Raw genomic sequence first — 26,702 nt, 5'->3', positions numbered from 1 at the left:
AAAAAAAAATTTTTTTTTAAGTTTTTTTTCTTTTTAAACATCTTTATTGGAGTATAATTGCTTTACAATGGTGTGTTAGTTTCTGCTTTACAACAAAGTGAATCAGTTATACATATACATATGTTCCCATACCTCTTCCCTCTTGCGTCTCCCTCCCTCTCACCCTCCCCATCCCACCCCTCTAGGTGATCACAAGCCACCGAGCTGATCTCCCTGTGCTATGTGGTTGCTTCCCACTAGCTATCTATTTTACATTTGGTAGTGTATATATGTCCATGCCATTCTCTCACTTTGTCACAGCTTACCCTTCCCCCTCCCCATATCTTCAAGTCCATTCTCTAGCAGGTCTGCGTCCTTATTCCCGTCTTACCCTAGGTTCTTCATGACCTTTTTTTTTTTTCCTTAGATTCCATATATATGTGTTAGCATACGGTATTTGTTTTTCTCTTTCTGACTTACTTCACTCTGTATGACAGACTCTAGGTCCATCCATCTCACTACAAATAACTCAATTTCGTTTCTTTTTATGGCTGAGTAATATTCCATTGTATATATGTGCCACATCTTCTTTATACATTCATCTGTTGATGCAGAGAAAGCTTTCGACAAAATTCAACAACCATTTATGATAAAAACCCTGCAGAAAGTAGGCATAGAGGGAACGTTCCTCAACATAATAAAGGCCATATATGACAAACCCATAGCCAACATCGTCCTCAATTGTGAAAAACTGAAACCATTTCCTCTAAGATCACAAACAAGACAAGGTTGCCCACTCTCACCACTATTATTCAAGATAGTTTTGGAAGTTTTAGCCAAGGGAATCAGAGAATAAAAAGAAATAAAAGGAATCCAAATCGAAAAAGAAGAAGTAAAGCTGTCACTGTTTGCAGATGACATGATACTATACATAGAGAATCCTAAAGATGCTACCAGAAAACTACTAGAGCTAATCAATTAACTTGGTAAAGTAGCAGGATACAAAATTAATGCACAGAAATCTCTCGCATTTCTATACACTAAAAAAAATTATTTTAAATTTCTTGGCCGTGTTGGGTCTTAGTTGCGACATGCGGGCTCTTTGTTGAGGCACAAGGGCTTCTCTATAGTTGTGGCGTGCAGGTTTTCTCTCTCTAGTTGTGGCACGTGGGCTCCAGAGCGCACAAGCTCAGTAGTTGTGGAGTGCAGGCTTAGCTTCCCCGTGGCACGTGGGATCTTAGTTCCCCGACCAGGGATCAAACCTGCGTCCCCTGCATTGGAAGGTGGATTCTTTACCACTGGACCACCAGGGAAGTCCAATATTCAATTGTTTTTAATAAGCCCATGTGTGCTTTCATCTTAACACTGTAAAAACGTGTTACTTTGTGAAATCAAATTTAAAATTGAATCCACAATTGGGAAAAATCCCACCTGCCTAAAAAATACATAAACACTATAAAAGATTATATTCTCCATTTATAGACAACAGCATTGCACAGCTAACAAACCATGGGCTTTATAGTTAGAGGAAGCTAGATAGGAAACCCAAGTGCATGAATTAGCAACTGGGTGTCTTAAATTTAGAGTGCTTCAGAAACAGGACTCTGGGATAAGTATTAAAGTACAAGTTGGTAATTTGGGAAATGATCACAGGGAACATCATAGGGTGAGGAAATGACATAGAAGAAGGAAGGAAATTGATTAAGGGAGCCTAAAGAAACAGGTTACTACTATAGGCAACTGGGGCTCAATCCCATTGGAAAAACCTGGGAAATAGTAGAGAAGGTGCCTTGGAGTTATCCCACCCAAAGAGCAAGAAAGCTGAACTGTTATACACCTATTCCCCTTAGTCATTGGTGACGAGCTGTTGAGAGGATATGTTAAGTTGTGCATGTGAATGCTACCTGGCACAAAGTCTGTGCTCTGCAGATATTTTCTTTCTTCACTCAAGGTACAAGGTGTTGACTCTGTACATTTTTTGTAGGATGGAATCAGGGACATCCCTCCTTTCTCTTCTTTATTTTGCTCATCCTGGCCTAGTAAATTCCTAAAATGCTCTGAATGATGATATCAAAGACATCATTTCAAGATTTTCCTAAGTGGTACATAAACAATGAGTCTATTTGTGTTACTGTCAATAGGATTGCTTGTTTAAGATTATCTAGGGAAGTGAAATTGTTATAGTATCACAATTCTCCAAATTATTCCTAATATTATCTAATCACTGTGATATTGGACAAATTGATTCCTTGCTTAGAGATACACATTTCTCATCTAAAACAAACAAGCAAACAAAAATGAGACTGTTAACCTAGTATTAGTGTCAACAACTATAAGTCCCCCTTCTTTCTAGGTTTGATGGCTGACATCACACTAAAAATTTAGTATCTTCAACACAGCACTCCAAGTTGGTAGCAAAATGAAAGCTTTGAACCTACAGTGACCATAATTTCCATTCAATATTTAAATTACAACTGAGATTATCATGGGATCTTATAGTCTAAAAATCTGAGATTTTCTGTCTTATTTTAAGTCTGAGAATATCAAAATTGACCAATTTTTTGTTCAAATAAAATTCTACCTGAATTACAACAGTATAAGGTCAGAAAAATAAAGCTGGTCCAGTCTAGTCAGGGATGTAGATCTGTAACTCTATGTTTAAGCATCTGAGGCACCCTATGTAGTGACCCTAAGGCACATTTGAAGAATCTGAAGCCCTAGAAATTTATTAAATTAGCCCTAATGAGTGCAGGTGGCTGGACCTGCTCATAGCTAAGGTCACAAATAAGGCCAGGAGTGAGAGTGGGCATTGTGACTCCTGAATGACATTATTCCCAGGACTCAGGGTCCAGTGCATATAATTAGCCTGGACACAGCTCTCTGGTGAAGGAAGTCCCATAAATCTCCTTAGTGGGCTTTCACAACACAAACCACTCTTGGTTAGAATTGCTCCAGCAGGATTTAGAGGCAGGGAATAGTACATTCCCTAACATTACTGTGAAGGTGGATTATTCCAGAAAGGTATGTGCTGTCTTAGATATGTAATTTCATAGTATACACCCTCCAAACACAGTATACTATAAAGGCAGATCACCAAAGAGAACCCAGAAAAGCGGAAGGGAGGGCATTTCTGCCCTCTACATCCCTGGGTTCCACATCTGCAGATGCAACCAACCACAGGTGGAAAATATTTTTTTAAAAATTCCAGAAAGTTCCAAAAAGCAAAACTTGAATTTGCCATCCACTGGCAAATATTTACATAGCATTTATATTGTACTAGGTATTATAAGTAATCTAGAGATGATTTAAAGTATATGGAACAATGAACATAGGTTATACGCAAATACTACATTTTATATAAGAAACTTGAGCATCTGTGTATTTTGGTATCCGCAGGGGTCTTAGATACCAAAGGACAACTGTATATTGAAAACAGAGAAAGTGAGGCTAAATAAATAAATAAATGATGTGAAATACAGTAAAAGGAGAAAAGGTCATTATTGTATTACAGCAACTATTACCAATGTCAAAGCTGTAATCAGAAAAATCCAATGTTAGATAACTATGCTATTAATTCTGATTTCAACAACATTTATCAATTTTGGTGATTACACTCCTTAACCCTGAAAAAGCAGTATAAAATTTTTTTGTGTATCCTAAAATTATTGGAAGGGGATTGATTTACAAAGATAAAATGATTTACATATAGACAGTGTAAAACTGTTTGCATTATTTTCCCTTCTCCTGAATGGCAGCTTCACCTATATTTCAGTAAAGTCCTGATTAAAATACAGTGTTTTGTCAATAGAAGGCCAAGAACCTTTGTATTAGTGAGAGTTCATCAAAGTTAAAGCTCTTTTTTTGTTGGTGGGTTGATCTCTTTTGATTTCCCACCAGTTTTATACAATTTAATTCCCTGTAATTATATAGAAAACATAAAACTTTGATTTTCCATATTTTTAAACATAAAGATTTCCATCGATTACCAATATTCAATACACTTTAGCACTACCAACTATTTTGAAATCTGCTGATTGTTTTAATTTAGCTCATTTGATAGGGTTTGACAATATTTTTTTATAGACTTGCCTGAAGTTGAGAAACATTAATATTCTGATTATTATGTATCTTTCAATTTTCTCATTAAATAAATTACATCCAACTCCTTACTTATTCATTTAATTAATTATTTGATTATTTTAATATTTGTTTTCCTAATAAATATTTATTGAGCCTTGACTATGTGTCAGGCACTGAAAATATAATGTAACTAAGGTAAGCCAGGTAACTGCATTTATGGACCTTACATTTAATTGAACCGACTTATTTTGTTTTCTTTTGTTGGAAATATTACTCTTTTCATTTTATAGAGAGACTATTTTTGTGTGAACTGCTTGCCAACTCCAATTATCCAGGCATCCTTACAAAGCTGGCATTATTATACCTATTTTCCTGGTATGGAAACTGTAGGCTCAGATAGGTGAAAGGATGTGTATACAATAAAACTGCCAAATTAATGACTAAGCTGTATATGGAACCAAAGTCTTTCTGGCTGGCTGTAAAATACTGTACCTATCATATCACACTACTCTTAGAGGTTTCCAAGGGAGGGAAATGATGGCAAGATAACTCAGCGGCTGAAATAGGTAACTGCAGCTTAGCTTAGGAACAGAAATGCTTACAGATCACTATTGCAGTTCAAAGTTATGACATGGCATTAATGAGAGCATTCCTCCACTTTTTATTTAACATACTATAGTTCTGAAAAGTGAAACTGACTCTTTTGTGGTCACCTCCAGGATTGTGTGTTCTTCCCCTCAACCACATGTGAGTGCAGCATAACCTCCTCACCACCTCCACAGCACATCTGACTTGATTCATCCAGAGCTGGGCCCCTAGCCAAATTTTTTTTTTTTTAAACACAAGACCAGAGAAAGTGTTGGGTCAGTCATACAATACAAAATTAGAATTTGTCAGTGGTCATATTTCCCAGTATGTGAAACTTCAGAGAAAAAAACATATGCAGAGGAAAAAAAAAAGTGTACCTGTAGAGAAAAAAAATGTGGCATAGAGAGAGAAGAGACAGAGACAGGGATTGAGCTAGTGGCATTCAATCATTCCAACCATTCTGGATGTCCAACATTTTGGCTTGACTTTGTCTTAGACTGTATGAACCTCTATTTAATTTTTTGGTTTTGATACATCTCATTTGACTTTTTAACTTTCATTTGCATCTAGGAAATTAGATAATCCTCACTACTACTTAAACAGTGTATTAACATACCCAAATTATTCTCAGATCTGTCACTAATCTGAGTGAGATTACTCAAGTAATTTCATTCTCTGGATATCTCTTTCCTAACCTGCAAAATTCTTAGCCATGGCTACTTCATAGTGATATAATAATTAAATTGGATATTGCATGTAAAAGCACTTGATAACTATATATTACTTGCCTATACACATGTAGAGAATAACAAAAAATTAAGCAGGCAAATGTGTTGGACATCTTGAATGGTTCTCCATGGCATCACCTGTAAAGCAATTGGAGAGTATATGTTTGCTTGCCTCTTCAGGCAATTCTGCACTCAACCTGTACTTCAGTCATACTGAATTACTTACAGTTCTATAAACACATCATTTTGCTTTGGCATACACTATTCCCTCTTTCTGGAATGTCATTTTCCCTTAATCCTATGCAGATGTATTGAATTTTTTCTCATTCTTCGAGATCAAATTGTTGCCCCCTTTGTAAAGCCTTCTTTCTGTGACTTCCTTCCTTATAGGAAGAATGGGCAGTGCCCTCCCTACACCATTTGGAAATGACTCTTCTGTAGAATTCATGGAATTAATGATTTATTTCTAATTGTGTCATCTTAGTTAGAATCTTTGGAGTCAGAGGCCATGTCTTCTTCATCTTTAATGAACCATTCAACACTTAAAATTCCTCATCTTTAACTGCCTACAAAAATAGGCATTAAATTAAATATAGATTCTAAGATGAAAATTTCTCTCTTGAGCCTCCCTTTTCATTTTTTCCCTCAGAACGCTCCCTATAAAGTGGTGATACCACCGTATTTGTTTTAATTTCCTCAAACATTTTCTTCTGCAAGAGCATTAATATCTTTTGAGGATCTACATCTTTTGTTTAACTTTAAAAGAACTATGTCCCCACTCAGGGATGAATGATAAAGGGTCAACAAAGAGCAAATATCCTTCATATTTATATTTGAGACTGCTGCTTTCTTTAACTTGATCATATTTTAGCAATTCTATGTCAGTTTGATTTATGTACCCCGAAAGATCAAGAGTGATCTGATCCACATTTTCTCAAAAAATTATTATCACTTATCAGAGAACTTAAATGAGTTTGTCATCATCTGAAATAATTGTGACCACACCCTAATGCTGTCCACTTTTTCAATGGAATTGCTTTTCTATACCCAAACTCTATGTTAGATAATTTGGGAAATTCTAAGCTAGTTAATTTGACATACTGGTATGTAACTATTTATATAAATTGTATTATTTCATCCTCCAATAGTACTGTGAGGATTTTCAGATCAAGAATCAGAGAATTTACATGTCATGCTTGAGGTCACATAGCTTTGTTCCTTCTAGAAAGGATAGATACAAGGTAGTATCACTGGTACACATTCCCAATAACCCCAAGGAAGAGCAATCCTTTTGCTGTTTCTCATTCTTACTAAAGTCTTAAATTTCTTATGTGCCCCTTTTCAACTTGTTAGCTTCTACCTGCCTCATGAGTCTTAGGTCAGGAATCATGTCCTTGACTGTTAGGCTAGGTGTGACACTCTTCTACTCAGCTTCCGTGTCTACTTGTGCTCCCTGGGCTACAATCTTCTTAAAACATTAAAAAAACATTCCATGGATTTGTTTATATTATGGTCTTACCCCCAACTGTTGAGCTACTAGAGGCTATGAACCAACCCTTAATTATATTCTTTTCTTCTCAGTACTTGGTACAATGTGTAGCATATTGATTGCATTGAACAAATATTTTCAAACAAATGAAATGATATATCTTTAATTCCCAAATAGTTGCATTCTCAAGTTTGCAATACTCAGTCATATTTTCTGATATGATTCTATTATGAGATGTGACCTTGTGACCAGAAACCCCTCAAGACAAAAATGTTTGATTGCCTATCTGCTTACCTGGTATCTAGCACCTAAGAGTTCAGAATGTCTTCTACTCTTCTGTACTAATGCCTGTGACAGAATTAGGCCTGCTTAACCTTTTCAACTGAATCTATCCTCATGTACCACTTAGCCTTCCTGAGCAGAGGTTCTCCAAAGAAGATGGAAAAGTCCTACCTAAATATATGTCCAGCCACAGGAGAAGGAGAAGATGTATTACTCCCTTTTCCCTGCCATTTAAAATTCCAATGAAGTGGTCCCATCATATGACTTTGACAAAGAGCAAAATGAAGTAGCATCAAAGAGCTCCTACTTGAGGTTAGCGCTGGGGTGGGCTGTAGGGCTAATATAAACTTTGCTACAATATTTTGAACCTCTACTATGTGACAGGTGCTCTATGCATTATCACAGAGTTCTTATAAAACACGGGGGAAGGAGATAGTATGTCTTATCTGCAGCACTAAAGGTAAAAACTTAACTGGGCTTCACTGAGGATAAGCAGAAGTTCCAAACAGACTGGAAATGGCTATGCTGGAGAATTCCATGTTCTGTGTCCTCAAAGCACATAGTATATATCACTTTGTCCAAAAGCCATCCACATGGCTACAGCCAGGAAAGCTGAATAAAAATATGCAGGATTGTTCAAATTATAGATTCCTGGCTTCCTTCTTACCGAATCAGCTCCTGGGATGTCCGAGGAATCTATATTTCTAACAATTTACTAGATGACCCTAATATATACCCAGGCTTGGTGAAACAAAATTGTATTAATGATATTCTCTAAAATAAACTTACCTTCAGGCAGGACAATTTGGTATAATTAATTTAAATTGGTTCCACAAGCATTAGTGGAGGCCCAATATGTGCCAGGAATTCTGGTGGGTTGTGGCAACAAAGACACTAAAAGAGACACTGAAACTGAACCCAAGGTGCAACCCAGGAAAAATAGGGAGCTGGCACAGAAACAAATAAATTGAAATGTGCAATGATAACTCAACAGTAAAAAGACCAGAGGGTGAAAGTGTGAGAAAAGAGAGAATAATTATCTCTACTTGATGAGGAAGGCTAGGAAAGTATCCACATAGGAGAGGGTGTATTTATTAAAAGAACTTCCTTCATATACTTGCAAGGAAGACAGTAACTGTATGGTGCATTTCCAGCCCAAACCTTCATAGTTCAGAGAAACAGGTTGAATTTTTGAATTTCTCTCTCTCTCTCTCTATATATATATATGTTATTATCTGTTTGTTTGCTTGTTTTAAGACCCAGCATATTCAGGGGATACTGTGGTAACTCATAAGAAAGCACAGTGATGTCCATGAAGGTGAATTTATCCTTGTTATTTCTTCTATTTGGGCTTTTATTTTTATTAGATAGCTTTTATTTCAGCACATGGATATTACAATACTGTAGGATGAAATTTATATTTTATTCTATGTGTTTTTTTGGTTTATTTCTTTTCTTCCAAAATCTCAATATAACTCGTGAGAAAACATGATGAAACCGTGGAAACCTCCCTACTCCTGATATTGTCTACTGAAACTACCTTTATTGTTTCCTCTGGAGCATCATGGGAGTTGAAGTTTAATGATTCCAATTTAAAACTGGTCTAGAACAAACTGCAAATGCAATCCGTGAGAACATTTATCTGAATTAAGTTTCTTCTATTTCCCTCTGACTGTATCTTTATGGAGGTTTTTATAAATGACAGGAAAGTAGATTTCCAAATATGGGGATTTTTGAGAGCATTTACTGAATCGTCTCCATTTACTGACAATACCAATGAGGCTCAGAGAGGGCAAGAGATGTTCCCAAGGGTACACAGTACCCCTAGCTCTCAAATTTGTCTTTCCAGTCTCAACCTATAATCTTTCCATTTCATCTCACTACCTCTTTAAAACAATATATTGGAGGTAGTAGAAATTATTGCAAATAATTTTTTTAGGCCTTCCCAAAGGATGTATACAGGAACAAGGGCATTTAGACATAGTGGGCTGACTGCTTGACAACAAAAACACTGTGGCATTTATTAATTATTAGTAGATTTTTAAAAAGTGCCATGGTACACCTCCCTGAACCTAAAACATACATCCAGGGAGAGGTTGGCTTTTTTTTTTTTTTAATTAATTAATTTATTTTTTTAACATCTTTATTGGAGTATAATTGCTTTACAACGGTGTGTTAGTTTCTGCTTTGTAACAAAGTGAATCAGCTATACATATACATATATCCGATATCTCTTCCCTCTTGTGTCTTCCTCCCTCCCACCCTCCCTATCCCACCCCTCTAGGTGGTCACAAGAGAGGTTGGCTTTTGATTGTTTTTCTCTTTGATTATGTATGATGAGAAAATTAGTACTATCATTCTCACTCTCTCCACACCCCCCAAATATATATTATTTACTTATATATATATTTTATATGTTTTACATATATATATAAAACATATTTCTTTATGTTATGGTCCTGATATTTCCCTTACATTGTTCCTTGGGGCAAGTTATTTCTCTGTGTTTGGCATTTATTCTTTACCTTGAAGAGTAAGGTACCTCTTTAAGTCAAACCAGCCACATCATTGCAGCTCCAAATCATAAATAGAAGACAAACCATCACCATGAAAAACTAGGGGGGAAAGCAAAAAAACTGTATCACATCAGCTGTGGAAGAAATCTCTTTTAGCCTCTTATTTTTCATGGAAGCAAATGGCAGTGGTGATAGATAAGGGACTGCTATCATATACCTATTTGAACAGGAGTAGAAAGACGTGGTGGTTATACCTGAGGCCTAGCCTTTCATCCTAACATGTCAATAGGACACATATGTGGCCCTATGGGTTTCACTGTAGCTCAAATCAGAGAGAAGCAGTGGGAAGCCCCACAGAATTTCACAGATGTTCTCAGGCTCTACACGTAAGACTGGTAAAGTGAAGAATAGTACCTGGGCACAGCTCAAGAGGTAAGCCCAGGTAAGCTCACCTTAATTAAGTCAGGCAATTACTAAGTTCTCCTTTATGGACTATTATTGTTGTTTTTCATTTTTAAAATCTAAATTAATATGTCATACTCCCCTGTACTATATACTTCACTAGCTTATGAACAATGCCAAATGCCTTCATACTTATAGGGAAAGCTTGGGAATATTGTCACATGTATGTGACACTACCTTTAATCTTAGAAATCCCAAGATTGTCTGGTTTCAAAAGAAACAAACAAAAACAAATGGTAGCCATGGGCAGGAAGATGGAAAAATGTTGCAATTGAGACTAAATCACATTTTCAGATATCTCAGAGAAGGGAATGAGTTAAGCCATTAACAAAAATCACTTCACATATGGAAAAATTTACCAGTGAGGTATTGTTATCCTTCCACTTAACAAATGGAATAAGTAGGGCTTTGCAAGCTAAGTGTCTTCCAAGCTCCCAAAAGCCAGTACGAGTGGGAAGCGTGATTCCTGCCCAGTGTTCTTTCCACTGCATTGTGCTAATGGCCAGACTGGAATGAAATTTAAATGTCACATCTCCTCCATGACTCATAAGATGCCCAGTGCCATGATAGGTTGATTTATTGTATGCGGCCAGAAAAGAATCTATAGCATGATAAACTATAAAAGGCAACTATTAAAAATGACCATATGTTCTCATTTTATAGATGAGGAAATGGAAACAGAGAAGGGGAAATGACTGCCAGTGGATCATTAATAGAATTTATTAAACTCAGTTCTGATTATACAGGTCTCCTTTTTAATATTATTCAATGACTTCCCATTGAATTTCAAGTAAAGTCCAAATTCCTCACCATTACTTAGGAGGCCCTTTGAGATTCTTTTCTGCCTCTTTTTCTGTGCAACAGTTATTAAGTCCTCATTTAGATACCTTGCTATATCAATTATTATTTTTCTAGGACTAAGGTTTTTAAACATATAGTACATTCTGACTGAACTTATTTCCCTCCATCCTTCCTTACTCACACAGTTCCTGAGCAACACCTTTTATATTTCCAAGTTCACCTGAAATGTCCTTCCTAGGTTGAACAGGATTTCCTGCCTAGGTTAGTTTCTAATATCACCTATACTACTTTTTTGCATTCATCAAAATCAAAATTAGATGATTATATTTTTAAAATTTATGTGTAAAGTCTATATTGCCTTCTTGACTATAAACTCCATTAGGAAATAGATTATAACAACATATTTCGAATGTTAAATTGAGACTATTAGGAGTGACAAAGATTTGAAAGGCAACTTCATTTCCTCATGGAATGCTTAAATTCTATCTGCATATGACTTCCCCAAATAGTTAACTCTTTTTTTTTTAACTCAGTATCATCTTTTACAATGCAGACTTTTTTTTTACAGCTACTTATCACAACTTTTCTACCTATGTTTCATTAATGTTGAAAAATTTAAACACTTTTATAATATATCTGAGCCTAGAAATACTACAAGGGAAATTTTTTAATATGAAAATAAACATTTACACAAAAATATTTAGTGGTGGTTAAATGAAATTTATTATTTATTATATATCATTAAAATATCAAGACTCAACTTACAATACTGCATTAGATTTGTAATGGTACATGAAATACAATTAAAATAAATACAGAGATCTACAAAAATGGCCAGTGTAACAGAAAATTTCATAGATGAGGAAGGCCCAAACTTTAAAGTGATTTGTATCTTTGGAATGTGATCTCAAGTGAGCCCAACGGTCAATCAGACTAAATGTTGTCCTTCTTCTATGTCTTTATCTCCCTTCCTTTGGTTCAATGAGAACAATGAAAACCTCTAAGTCAAACCTAGCTTTTCCTTCTAATGAAAATATTTTTGTTTTTCTCATTTCAGTGGATCTCTGTCCTCCACTGACTATCAAATAGGAGTCTCAATATATTCTTCTCCACCCAACCTTTCATTCACAGCATTCGTAAGACAGCAGCCTTATGTCTAGCAGAACAGTGTCATAGGATTTTATCGGTTGACCTTCACTTTCAGAATTTTACATCCAGAGAACAATGTCAGTTGCTATCAAACATCTATCCAAAAGAATTTCATCTGCTTAAGAATTTTGCTTTACATGACTCTGCCATCTCAGGTGTCAGACCAGAGGATTTTTAATTAAAAAATATTAAAGATAAAAATGTTTAAATTCCAACATTTAAAAATTATAATACGCCTTAAATAATTCTATATTTATAATAGCAGTCTTTCCCTAAAGGAAATAACTTCTTCTTAACTTTGGAACCTTCCACTTGAAAACCACATTAAGTTATCCCTGTCTCAGTTCTCTGCAGAAGAATGCTGACCACTTCTCTTTCAAAAACAGAAGCACCTGACCCCTGAATGTTACATGATAAGGCCAGGTAATCATGAAAAAGAGGAAGACTGATAAAAGCATGATTAATAAAATTAAGTACCAATTGGATAATTAAAATTCTTATTGTTAATCAAATTACATTTGTTGTGTGTGTACACTTATGTAAATGTGTGGGTGTGGGTGTGTTTTTATGTGTATGTGTTTCTTTTAATGACAGCCAAACCATCCACATTACCCTTTCTGTAAAGGAAAAATAAATGTTTTTAGCCCATGTAATGATTATCTCATTTCATCCTCCCAATAATCCTGTGACGTATTTTCATAAGCATGAGATGAAGAAACTATGGTTCAGAGATATTAAAAAGTGACCCAAGGTCACATGTCAAATGGGTGATTAAATTCAAATTTGAAAGCAGGATTATAGAAATGGGGAGTCTGTACTGTCTCCAGTCACCTCTGTGTCCTTTAAGCAGTAAAGAGCCATACGTGTAGACATTCATATTCTCTTTCCTTGACACTTAATCCAATCAATTAAAAAACACCCCAGAGTTCTATGCAGAATTTTCCAAAGGGTAATGTATTGATTTTCTAAACGTGGAAAAAGTTGTTATCAGACAATATGAAGAAAACAAATGGAGAGGTATATCTCATTATTGAAAGCTGAAAGTTTCCACGACAGTTATTTCCCAGAAATAAAGTGAATGAGCAAGCCATAATACCATTAATTAGTTTTATGTACTGTGTTCTGCACTGCATTACATTCCAAAGCTTAAAATATCCCAAAGCTCAAGCCAAGCTTTAGCAAATGAAGAGTTACAGAAATCTTGATGCTGTTGCACCAAATAAAAACAATTTCAGGAACAATGTAGAAAAAAACCCAAAAAACAATGAAAGAGAAAAAAAAGAAAAAGAAAACAAAGGAAGGAAGGAAAGGAAAAGGAAATAAACTGGAAAAACAAAGTCTTGTGTTCAAGAGTCTGATCTTACTGCTTGATTCTCAGGAAATGAAAGAGAAAAATACAGCTAGATTTCCTTTTATCATTTATCATTTCTAGCTAGTATAGATCGTTGGAACCAATGGAGGGAGTGATGACAAATAGCTGTCAGAAGGGATAACAACTGATAATGACTTCCAGACTCACATTTAGTAGAACTGAGAAAGTGTTATCATGTTGAACAATGGACAAATTTTAATATATCTGAAATATCTAGTAGGCACCTATTTGGAGGAACATTCTTGAAATACAGTCATCCTGGGTATTTTTTATCTTGTTTTCCTATTCAAAAATTAAGAAACTGGACAATGGGGGATTTGAAAATTACTATGCAATGCTTTCTTATCTTATGAAAACCCTCAGAACTTCCTCAATGAAGCATACATTCAGCTTCGCAGAATAGATACAGTGGTCATTCTTCTTACTTATTCTTTTTCTGAACACACTGAGTTTTCTTTTTTCCATATAACACCTTAACATTCATTATTTCATTCATCTGCACATTTATTGTGTGCTTACTGTATAGCAGATTCTGTTTTTATTCTAGGATTTTACTTGCAAATAAATAAAAAAAATTACTCTGGCTCAATCAATATTTTAGTGAGGAGACAAACAATAAACAAATAAATAAGGAAGATTATTTCAGATATTCAAAAGTGCTATGAGAAAGATAACACAGCGTCAGTTAATACCAGGTAACTGGGAAAGAGGTGTCATTTGATAAAGTAGAGAAGATTCCAGTGACACAGTGACATTTGTGTGGGGGCCAGAATGACTCGAAGGAGGCCTCTGATGAATTGGGTCCAGAGTTTTTCAGAAAGAGAGCAATGGACCCTCAAAAATATTGAGTTGAAAAAGAGCATGGTTCATGTTCTCAGAACAGAAGGGAAGCTATTGTGGCTGAAATTTTCTGAGCATGAAGGGTTAGGTTTTAGAGTAACCCATAGGTTAGATACAGTAGGGATACGACACACTTATTTACTTCTGTGTAATCCACTCTGAATTCTCTGGATTCTTATCACCTAACTTTTATTCTGTGGATCTCAAAAGTAATGTATTTTATATTAATCTGAGCCATCAATATTCACTTGGAATAAGTCCTAGCATTAAATTGCCTAGTATTGTCAGGGGCATATCTATATGCATCCTTTTTCACATGAGCATCTGTCAAGTGAAAATGTGCCAGGCACCATGCAGTTTCAAAAGTAGTATGGAGAAACTGAAATAGACTGAGACAGAAGTTAGAGACCTACTTTCTAACCCCTTTCTTCCACTATCTCTGTGATTTTGGTCAAACTATCTACCTTCTCTTCACCCAAGTTTTCTCAACTGTAAAATGGGGATAACACAGGTGAATCTGGCTGAACAGATCATTGTGTGAATATATGAAGGACCTTGAACAATAATAGGCTAGGCCCTGAGAAGGCAGACTTGGATAAAGGAGAATGCAGGAAAGGAAAGAGCCAGCAAGGAAATAATATATAGGACTGGGTTGGAAGAGGAGGAGTAAGCTCAAAATTTGTAGTCATGTCAAAAGAACACTGAGGGGGAACACTGCTATACACTTGATAGGAGAATCTAAGAATGACCGGCGAGTAGCTATGATTTAGTTTGCTTCGTTGTTTTTGTTTTCTGTTTGTTTGCTTATTAATGAGACAAGGTTATCCTATATTCTATCCTAGCATAGTACTTGATACATAATAAGCTTTAATAAATAAGTGTTTGTTAGATGAATGAACAAACACAAATGAACAGGTAGATGGGTACACCCACATAGACAGTTAGCAAAGCCTTAGTGCTTGACGTAGTCATCCTCTCAAACCTTTCTGTGCTTAGGTATGCAGTAGAAATTGAGTGAGCCAGATTCATCCTATTGTCTAGGACCTAGAAGGTTCTTCCACAATATCAATTTGGCAGGGTCTTTGATGAAAACTAAACATGTGGACGCAGAGGGGGAAGGGGAGGGTGGGACGAATTGGAAGATTAGGTTTGACATAAATACACCACCATGTGTAAAATAGATAGCTAGTAGGAACCTGGTGTATAGCACAAGGAGCTCAGCTCGGTGCTCTGTGACGACTTAGATGGGTGGGATGAGGGGGGGCAGTGAGCAGGAGGTCCAAGGGGGGGGATATATGTATACATACAGCTGATTCACTTCCTTGTACAGCAGACACTAACACAACATTGTAAAGCAATTATACTCCAATAGGGACTTCCCTGGCGGTCCAGTGGTTAAGACTTCGTCTTCCAATGCAGGGGGTGCAGGTTCGATCCCTGGTTGGGGAGCTAAGATCCCACATGCCTCACGGCCAAAAAAGACCAAAACATAAAAAGCAGAAGTAACATTGTAACAAATTTAATAAAGACTTTAAAAGTGGTCCACATCAAAAAACAAAATCTTTAAAAAATATTATACTCCAGTAAAAAAAAATAAAGAACTATATAAGTAATTAATGTAATTACTGACTGAGCACAGCTCAGAAAATGGAAGTTCTCTTAGGTTAGAGTTTTTCATAGTGGGTTCCTGGATCACCTGCTTCAAACAACCTTGGGAGTGTCTTCAAAACCAAGTCACAGGGCTCCACATCTACCAGACTTATAAGAACTTCTTGGATTGGAGCTTAAAAATCTGTATTTTTTAAAAGTCCCTTAGTTGATTCACATGTTCCCCAAAGTTTGATAAGCTCTGTTTTAATGTCGTAACGGCATTTTCTTTTCCATTTAAGTTATATTTGTGGGGGATATAAAGTAAGGTATATTATTGACTTCATTGGGAAACAGAATTAGATATATATATGGTTCTCAAATTATATCCAAGAGAATTATTTTGATAAAATAAAATGTGAGAGGTGGAAAAAAGCAGAGAAGCAATGCATGTATAAAGATGTAAGGCTTTTAAGATGACAGAAAATCTACTGCTAGTCAACCATGTGATGCAGCTAGTTCAAAAGCTAATTAATCTTCAGCTACAGTAATAGAAATTGCATACTCATCAGAACTAGGACAGTGATAGTCCCATATTTGTCAGACTACCACAGGAATGCTATGTTCATTTTTAGGTGTTAACTTTTAAAAGAATATTAAACAAAATTAAATTGCCCAGGCTAAAAGACCATGTCCTAGGAGGAATAACCAAAGAAACTCAGAGTATTTGACTTAGATGAAAAAACATAGACCATTATGAAGTTCACCTTCAAATTACTGGAAGGCTGCCCAGAGAGAATAACTAGATTCTCTCTGGGGGAGGGAGTGAAGACAGGGGGTGAAAGCTGCAGGGTGATTATTTTGCTTCAGTATAAAGATCTGTCTATTCTCTTGTCTGTTTAAAATGCTATACTTAAAGTACAGAAATATTATTTAAAATGTGGGAAAATGGTATACATAATTCTTTCCTCTAATATACATGTTCATAATGGCATAATCTCTTCTGATTTTGTCCATAAGCAGGCCTATGTAAAAATAGCTGTATCATGGTACGTGCTCTTGCATGTCATTTAACATTACATTCTGAGATTTTTATGTGGATTTGTATTTATCATTTTGATGGCTGCACAATAGTCTACCAAGTGATATATACTAAAATAAGCCATTTTCCTGCTAGTAACTATGTATGTATGAAGAGCTCTAGACAACAAAAGGTAACAGAATGAAATGGAGCACCTCAAAATAACAGAATCTCAAGGCTCAAGAAATAGTTTGAGGTCATTTCTACAGAAATCATGTTTCATAAAGAAGAGATTCTGAGTAGTAGGGAGAGCTACTTTGGGACCCTGGTAAGTAGAAAAACCACTTCTGCCTCTTGGATCAGTGCTCTTTTTCCATCACCAGACTGGAAAGGACTGGTCTTTCTTCTTTAAAAGTACTCAAGTAGGTCACAGTGACAACTTTCAGGGACATCATAAAGGAGATTCAAAGTATCAAAGGGAAGACATGCAGTGCAACCATTAAGAGCCTTTCCAACAGAAAGATTATATGGCGTTGCATCATAAGGCCTAGTCCCAAGAAAGGAGAGATTACTATATCATAGAGTGATCTATGTGATCTCATAATATTCCTTGGAACAGATGACTGAACTGAACCAATAAAACTATAGAAAGTCCTCAGCTACAATGTGTGCTGAGCTGTATACATTGCTGTGGTATTCAAAATTGTGCATGCTTATGAATCTGGCACAAAGGCATTACAATTGGGGTATTCTAAATGTCTAAATCTTCATTTTCTCGTTGAAGCCTTAAAATAAAGCTGTAGCTATTCCTGTTATTGTTCCCATTTTGCAAAGGTAAAAAAAAAAAAAAAAAGATAGGTAATCAGGATAGGCCACCAAAATACAACCTGAGACAAATAAAAGTTCTCTGTATCTTCTGAATTTTCATCCTTCTGTCCAATCATCTCAAGCAAACACATTTAGTATGAAAATAATCTTTCTAGAAAGACTTCAGAATGTAACAAATGAGAGTTTGAGGTATTTCCGTGGGGCTAACACCAGGTGTCTTGGTAGGCGTGGCATTATGCATGTCAGATGGATGTTTTTATACTGTCTTTTTTTTTTTAATCCTATTTTTGTATAAGTCCCAAAAAAGGAAACTAATTAAATACAGTATTTCTACCTTATTTGCTGAAGATATCTATTGCCAGATTTGGTCAGCTATGTATGGCTGTCTATAATTTCTCACTTAAGAAGGTAATTTATTCATGACACTAGTTGATGATGAAGTGATTATTAAAGCTACATGGTGTGTCATTCCTTTCAGTTTCTGTATTATTTTACACTGAGTTTGCATCTGTATTTTCTGGATCTCTGTGGCAGGATAATTGTATGGCCACATGTAAATCACCCCATCCCACCTCTCTGATTTTTGAATGAAAACCAGGGATGGAATTACTGTAGATCCATAACCATTTTCTACTCTTCATAAAAGGATTTTCAGAGCTTAATATGAACTATAAGGTGAAGATTAATTTGAAAGAGTAGTTTTAGGACATGTTATCAGAAATTAACTTTAATGATAAGTTTGGAGGGTTTTAAACTTAAGCCAAATGAAATCTGCACTATTATGCATTTATTCTCTTTACTAACTTCTTGTTAGACACTCTGTGACTTCTCCTTTATTTTATGACAGGATACTTGAAAGGTTGATTTGTATGAGTCATAGACAATTATTATTAGGCACTATAAAAAGATAATAGATTTCGGAACTTCTTTTTTATTTTTTAAGTCTTAAAATGCTACCATGAACTCTTGCACTATAGAATATAAAATAGGGTTTCTTAAGTGTCTGACTTTCAGCATCAACCTAAACTTCAAAAGTTATCAAAAATGAAACCCCATATTGACAAATTTAAGTCACTTTTTATAATGTATAGATTATTGCCCTTGTGTGTGATGAAGGAACTCAGGAATACAAATTGCCCGTTCATAGTCACAGCATGATTTTGATCTTCAGGAAGGATTATCACCCAGTGTGGTGCAGAAAGAAAAATGTGGCTTTCAGGGGAGTAGCTAAATAATGGCATTGCCTTTCTTTCTATTGTTCAGGCCAAAAACCTAAGTATGATTCCTCTCTTTTCCTCATACCAACATCTAATCAGTTAGAAACTCTTGGGGATTCATGTTTCAAACCATATACAGAAGAGGATATCTTCCCATAACTTTCACAGCTACATCATGATCTAAGCCACCATAGTCTTTTGCCTGGAATCCTAAATTGGTTTTCCTGGTTTCACCCTTGCCACTCTACAATATATCTTCCATTCAGTAGATGGGGTGAATGTGAATAAAATAATGTCCCTTACCTGCTCAGAAACCTCCAGTGGGTTCTTATCACACTCAAAATAAAATTAAAATTCCCTGCATAGCCTACCAAGTCAAGTATAATATCATTCCTAACTACCATTCTGACCATATCCCCCAAAACTCTCCTGCTCTTCTATTCAGCTCTAGCCATACTCATTTTATTTGCAGTTCTGGAAATACAAAGCTCATGTCTACATCAGGGCCTTTACACTTGCTATTTCCTGTCTGGAACACTTCCTTGCCAGATATCTTTGCAAGTTAAACTCTCTTCTTTCAATCAGATATCCAGTGAAATGCTACCTTCTCCAAGCAGCTATCCCTTGGCAGCAAATCGAAAATAGCTCCCTTCAATTATCTTTATTATCCTGTCTAGACCCTTTTCTCACTTTATCTTCATAGCATTTACCACTACATTAGATGTGTTTAGCATTATTCTCCCTCAATATAAGCTCAATAAAGTATCTTTCCCCCTAAGACCAAGAGGAGTGCTTGTCTGTCCATAGTGCATACCAATTTAGTGAATGGTTGAATAGTTAATGAATAAATTGACAGTTTATATAAATGTATGAAGTAGCAACATGGATCATTTTTTTCAAACCAACCAGATTTCCACATAACCGTGACTTCATTCCACTTGATCACTTTCTCTGGCTTAATTGGTTGAAGGCTCCTTTTACTCAAAATTGCCATGTACATTCTCTAACATCTGAAAGTTCTTGAACTAGTCAACCCTCCCCCTAGTCTGAACACCATTTTCCGAAGTGAAACAGACTGGTAAGGTCTAGAACACAGCTCTAATTCTCATGGGCTTATATGGTATGACAGAAGTCTCACATGAGTAAAACATACCCAGACAGAAACTTTTAAAGGAAAATACATAAAATGGGAAAAATCATATTCATTTGTGATGAATCCCAATTTACAGCTTGTGCTGTTTAAAACAGGGTACCATATTTCCTTCAATTACCACAGTGACAAGTTACAATATGAACAAAAAGATCAAATCAGTAATGGGCTCTAAGGATGAACCAACAGTACTACACTTGCCTTCTCATATAAATCATCATCATCATTGTCATTATCATCATCCTCATCATCATTATCATCATCATTATTCTCACTAATTACATAGCAAAATTCAGACATTAAGTTTATTTCTTTAGAGAAAATAAGCCTCATTGATTCCTATGTAATCTCATATAGCCTCTAACTAAATTGCCTCCTATAGGTCATTTATAATCTTTTCTTCAGTGCATCTAGTGGTCATTTTCTTGGTCCCCACCTTTGGAACCTTAGATAGTTAACCTTACTTCTTATCATAACTATTACTCCTTTTGTTCTTTGACACTCGAGTGTCTTGAGGTCTCTGTCTCTCAATTCCTTGACCATTTTTCATGCTCTGTCCTTGTTATATTTATATGAGATTCCACCTGAATGGGAATCCAACAGGATTTTTTTTTTTCTTTGCAGAGTTAAATCCAGGCCTTGAACTCCATGATGACTGAGTTACCACTCTCTGAGTCTCTGAACAGTCAATCTATCTTCTCTTCAGAATTTCCCCTGTTACTTGTATTGGCATCAGTTCTCTGAACAGGATGCCTGTCAGTATGTAGAGCCATGAATGCTTTAAGGCAGGGCCTAAAAGTGACTACGCAGAAACAAATACAGAGGTTGCATTTGATAAATGGTTTAATATTCATTGCTCTAATTATGAGCAAGCAAGAGACAAGCAAAAGGAAAAGGTCCAAGGAAACAGGCTAGAGGAGAAGAAAAATAATTGACTATTTGCATTGTTCCAAGTGATACTTTAAGTGTTTTAATTTTGTTTTCTTATTTCTGTTATAATACTAGAGATAATTATTACTATTTCCTATTTTCAGACCAAAAAATTGAGCCTCACTACCTGCAACTAAAAGCTATATGTTGTTAGGAGCATATCCAAGACTTCTGGATAATGATTTCAAGAAGAATAACTCTGAGCAGATCTGTCCCCATGAAGAAAGTGTCAAGATTTCCCAAAGTCTATATATGTCGCACAGTCCCTGTTTGTCCCTCCAGACCCACTCTTTAACCCTCTCCAAGGGGCTCACTTGCCTTATTTACTGTTCCCTGTACTGCCAGTGGTGTCAGTGGAGGGGATGGTGGGTTGCCTTGTTAGTGCTGGGCAGCAGTGAATGTTCTAGAGAACCTAGGCTTCCACACTGGCCAGGCTCTGATGAGGCACCCTAACCTTACTGCTGGGAGTGGTTTCTGAGAAGCCATGTAGGCAGTAAGGACCTCATCCCCACCTGGTTTAAGGAGTGCACCCACTCACCATGGGGGAATGTCAGAGGAAGCCTAGTGGTGAATGGGTGTGTGCTTCCTTAAATCCAGGTGGAGATAAAAGTCTCGACTGCCCACATGTCTTTTCCAACACTACTCTGGCAGTGGGGTTTCGGTGTCTTGTTACAGTCTGGTAAGGGTGGAAGTCTAAGTTCCCCATTGGAAACCTTCTGGTGTGGACTGGGGTGGGCCACAGTTTTTCCTTGGTGTTTGGCTGAAGCAGAACATTATTGCCTAAACATTTTCTATTTTGCTAAGCTACCCTTTTCCTGGTCCTTTGGCTAGAAGAAGAGGCTGTTATGGTGGCTTTTTAAAAATCTGTGCCCATTGGGATTTCTGGCTTGCTGGCTTCTTCTACTCCATGTTTAGGATATATGAGACAAAATGAAAACCAAGGAAACTCATCACTGCACTGTTCCTTGAGTCCCAAGGTCTGTAGCTAGTGTGTCTTCTTTCATCTTTTGGAGGTTCCTTATGCTTATTTTATATAAAATGTCCAGAATTATTAGTTACACTTAGCAAGAGGAAAAGGGAAATATGTATCTACTCCATCTTCCTGGAAGCAGATGTCCCTGCCACATCAATTTAAATGAACTTTTAGGGATTTCCCTGGTGGTCTGGTGGCTAAGACGCCGCGCCCCCAATGCAGGAGCCCCAGGTTCGATCCCTGGTCAGGGAACTAGATCCCACACACCGCAACTAAGGGTTTGCATGCCTCAACTAAAGATCCTGCACGCCACAACTAAAAAGATCCTGCATACTGCAACGAAGATCCCGTGTGCCTCAACTGAGACCTGGTGCAGCCAAATAAATAAATAAATATTTAAAAAATAAATAAATGATCTTTTATAAACCCTTCTTCAATTATCTGGTCTGTGTGAACCATCTGTTTTCTGCTAGAACCCTAACCGATATACCGTATTTATTTATACTGATATTTTCTCTTTTCTAAAGAATGACTTTCAGTGCAAAAAAAAAAAAAAAGTGTCAGATTAACATTCCTATTTCTGATAAAAACCTAAGACAATAAATAATTTAAAAGTGACAAAACATTAACAATTTCCCCATATTTGCTATCTTATTTATTTCTGGTCTTTATAGCAATTTATAATAAAATCTTTAAAACAAACTAAGCAAAATTACCTGTGCTTTTAACTGGATCCAGCTAGGAAAGTTCTAGCCTTAAAAACTATCCACCTCAGAATATGAGTGGGAAAGAACAAGGGTGCACAGCAGTGTTAGGATGACTGGGAACAAGAGGAGATGGAAACACATTGAGCTTGAGAATTATCCTCCATTGCAAACAATGATTACCATTGTCTCACCATTCAAAGCACACTATGACAATTTATTTCTCATCCTGAATTTTGTATTTTTGAGTGTACAAACCTGGTCTCTGTTTTTACATTGCCTAGACTAGTCCCTCACAAAGAGAAGGTGACTGGGTAAAAGGTTTAGGCTGTATTCCCTACACACCCACATAGCGACTTGTACATAAGAAATTTCAAAAATGCTGGATGAAGGAAGATTGCATGGTATATTGTTTCTTGAAAGAAATATCTTTAGAGGAAAAAAATGTATTTCCTTGCAAAAGCCTTAATAGAGTCAATAAAAAAAAATATTATATCACATTTTCAAGCATTGTCCAAGGATAATAAAGTAGATACAATACACATAAAGCCACATAATTACAGTAACAGAATTAATGTCATCTTCTGGAAGAGTACACATTGTTTCTCTATCATTCTCATATTTTGAAGCTTAATTTTGACTGGATTCCAGAGAATCTTTTTCTTCCGTGGCCAATGAAAAGCAGTCTTACTTATGTCATTTTTTTTTTTTTTTTGGTGCATTATAAGATAGAGCCTTACGAAATCATGTTTCTGAATTACCAGTTAATAAAGGTCAATCATCCAGGAATTTGGCTGAACCTGATTTCATTAGGTATGATATGGTAATATAGGAGATGAAGGAAGCCCATCTTATTAAGATCAGCAATTTGAAAGCAAAAAATCATTTTGGGATAGTAGCATGCAGAATTCTTCAAGCTACTGAAGTATACAGAAGATGTCAAAATAAACCATGGTGCTCTTAATGGAGAATTCATCCTATGCAAGAAAGATGAATTTATGCTAATTGTTCATTTGGAGTGGATAAAATTGCCTTCTACTTTAGAAAGCACTGACCTCATCAGAGATTTGTGAAGTTCGAAGCTGAAGAAAGTGACTCTTATTTTTAAAGAGCAGAAAATAATAAGGAAAATAAATCAGGGCCCCAATATGCAAGAATCAGATGCTCCCATAAATATATTCTAATAAATATCAGGAACATATATAAAAGAATTCTGACTAAATACCAGTGGTCACACTCATAAATTGTTTTTATACATCATGTTAGGTATTTTAGTTCCAATATGTGTGTATTTTTTTTAATTGTAGATCTTCCATAAAAAACATAGAAAGCATAATCAAATTAAAAGCAGTATAGCCATGGATGAACTGAACTGAGGAGAACCAAGAATACAGGTTCCTTGCCAAAGGTTGAGAACATATTACGTCAGAATTCTAAATTGCATTCTCCATTATTTCAAACACTTTTCCATGATTGTGCAGGAGTAATAATACTGTTTACCCAAATGTTTAGGGGAAAATATATATATGTAAGTCACTTTTGAAAAAGAAAAATTACACAATTTTATTTGTTAGACAGCCATCATGAAGGCAAGGTGCTGCCAAACAAGCACACATGTGAAGAAATATGTGCAGATATGTTCAGTGGGATCCTCAACATGTTTACTAAATGGGCTCCCATCATGCCTAAAGGATGAAAGTATTAAAACATCTTTTATGCAAGAAACTGGTAGGTTACTTAATCCATTCCCCGTCCATTTTACAGGTGACAAAATTGGCAGACTCACAGAAAAGTGTTGTATTTGCAAAAACAACATCAATACTTGTTTTTTGTTATTGCTTATCCTTCTTTTCTTTTCACTCCAGGACTTCTCCCAAAAAAAAAAGAAAGACGTAAACTACAAATTATTTCTTGCGAACTTTCACAAGAAGGTGACAATCAAAAATTAAACTGCTTACCAAACTTCACCAGCCCGTCCTCTCACAGCTCCAAAGGAAGTTCACTTAAATTATAGACTCACAGTGTAGAGTCAGGGGGTCGGGAGGGATATATCTCTACATTTCTCGCCTCCTCATATGTGTGCGCTGTCCTACCATCAAATCATAAGCAGAGTGAAATGGCAAGAAACGCATTATGTAAGATTACACTTTTAAAAAATCTACTTCAAAACAGAATTTATGATGTTTGCACCATCGCTGGGCAAACAGAAATGTGGCATGTTTCTATAGGCATGGAAATGATTTAGTTGCTTAATTCTTTTCCTATTGGCATGTATTAAGGTGTTAAATTCCACAGGTGAGGGCATGAATGTGCATCATAATAATACCCACCTCGTAGCCTCCCAGAGTTATACTCCTGCACTATGCTCCTGCAAATGGGATTCAGCTTTGTCTGGACATGAAAACATATATTAAAATTTTTCTGTGGAAAGGAAGGAATAAAGGAAGGAAGAAAGAAAGGGAAGAAGGTAGAAAAAGGGAGGGACGAAGGGAGGGAGGAAAGAAGGAAGGAAGAAAAGGAAAGAAAAAATACCTTACAGATTGTTAAAAATCATGTGTTTTAAAAATTAGAAACACATTACCAGTGGAAATTATTAGACCACATTACTCCAAAGTATGTTTGGATTCAAATATCAAATAAAATCTTTATAAATGTACTACATGTTTCATTCATGTACTGTATACATTATGCTATAATGGTTATGCTAGTGTAACAGCATAGAGAAGAGTGTTCCATGATCTCCAACTTCACTAATTTTTTGAATTCTCTTTAAGAGAAAAGAATGATTTGATGTGACTTACAGAGCAATTAGGGTAGAGTAATCATTCTCAAAGTGTAGTCCCTAGACCACATTAGCTTTCCCTGGGAATCTGCTAGAAATGCCATCTTAGGCTTCCACCCTAGACCCTAGACATATGAATCAGAGTTCTGGGAGTGCAGCACAGCAATCTGTCTTTTAACAAACCTCCAGTGTTTTGGATGCATACTGGAACTTGAGGACACTTGTTTACAACCATATAGAACATTCTACTTTATAAAGTTACTCTCTTAGATAGTTTCTTAAAATATGTGATGAGTATATGATATGGCAAGGACCTGTGTTTTTCTAAGCACAAAAAAAGAAAAAGAAAATCAATTTGAAACTGATCACAATGATTTGCTTCCATGCATTGTTAATTTCTTTCAAGTTTCAAAGGTGAAACTCAAATAATCATAGTAAAAGAGCAGAAGGACCAAAGTTTTGCTTCATCATATACACTTGCCAACAGGTTTCCCTACTCCAGAAGGACAAAGTCAGACAACCTGGTCACACAGGTAGAAATGGGCTTTTATTTATATAGTGTGTTTTCACTCTTATATTCCTATGTCTCCATTTGACAGCTGAAACTGCAAGTGTTTGTGCCTACTAAATGCCAGTAATGGTTAAAATGCAAATAGTTGAAAAAAAGCCAGCACTTTTACATGCTAGCAGTCACTGATAGTTTGAGAAAACAAGAAACAAGTGTGCCCCTTATCTTACACCATGGACAAAAATTAACTTAAAATGGATTAAAGACTTAAACATAAGACTTGAAACCATGAAAGTACTAGAAGATAACATACGTTGTGACCACCTAGAGGGGTGGGAGGGAGATGCAAGAGGGAGGGGATATGGGGATATATGTATACGTATAGCTGATTCACTTTGTTACACAGCAGCAACTAACACAACAATGTAAAGCAATTATACTCCAATAAAGATGTTAAAAAAAAAAAAGAAAGAAAGGTATCCATCTACCTTTTGTAGTAGAAAAATTGAGAATATCAGCTTAACTGATTCTTAAAAAACAAGAAAGAAAACATACAAAAAAAGCTCCTTGATGTTGGCTTTGTCAGCGATTTTTTTTGGATATAACACCAAAAGCTCAGGAAAGAAAGCAAAAATAAACAAGTGGGACTACACTGAAGTAAAAAGCTTCTGCACAGCAAAGGAAACCATCAACAAAATGAAAAAGTAACCTATGAA

The 26,702-nt window shown here is 36.0% G+C and overlaps 1 long non-coding RNA gene across 1 annotated transcript in view; it reads right to left on the bottom strand.

Annotated features, from left to right (window-relative positions):
- LOC309617216 overlaps window positions 1-26,702 on the bottom strand; it is a 29,214-nt gene continuing 2,512 nt past the window's right edge. Inside the window, exon 2 of the long non-coding RNA XR_014237804.1 lies at window positions 1-26,702. This is a non-coding gene — a long non-coding RNA (uncharacterized lncRNA).

The sequence above is a fragment of the Balaenoptera borealis genome (genome assembly GCF_965194805.1).
Source record: "Balaenoptera borealis genome assembly, chromosome: 19".
Taxonomy (NCBI): Eukaryota; Metazoa; Chordata; class Mammalia; order Artiodactyla; family Balaenopteridae; genus Balaenoptera; species Balaenoptera borealis.
This window is presented reverse-complemented; position numbering and strand designations above follow the sequence as displayed.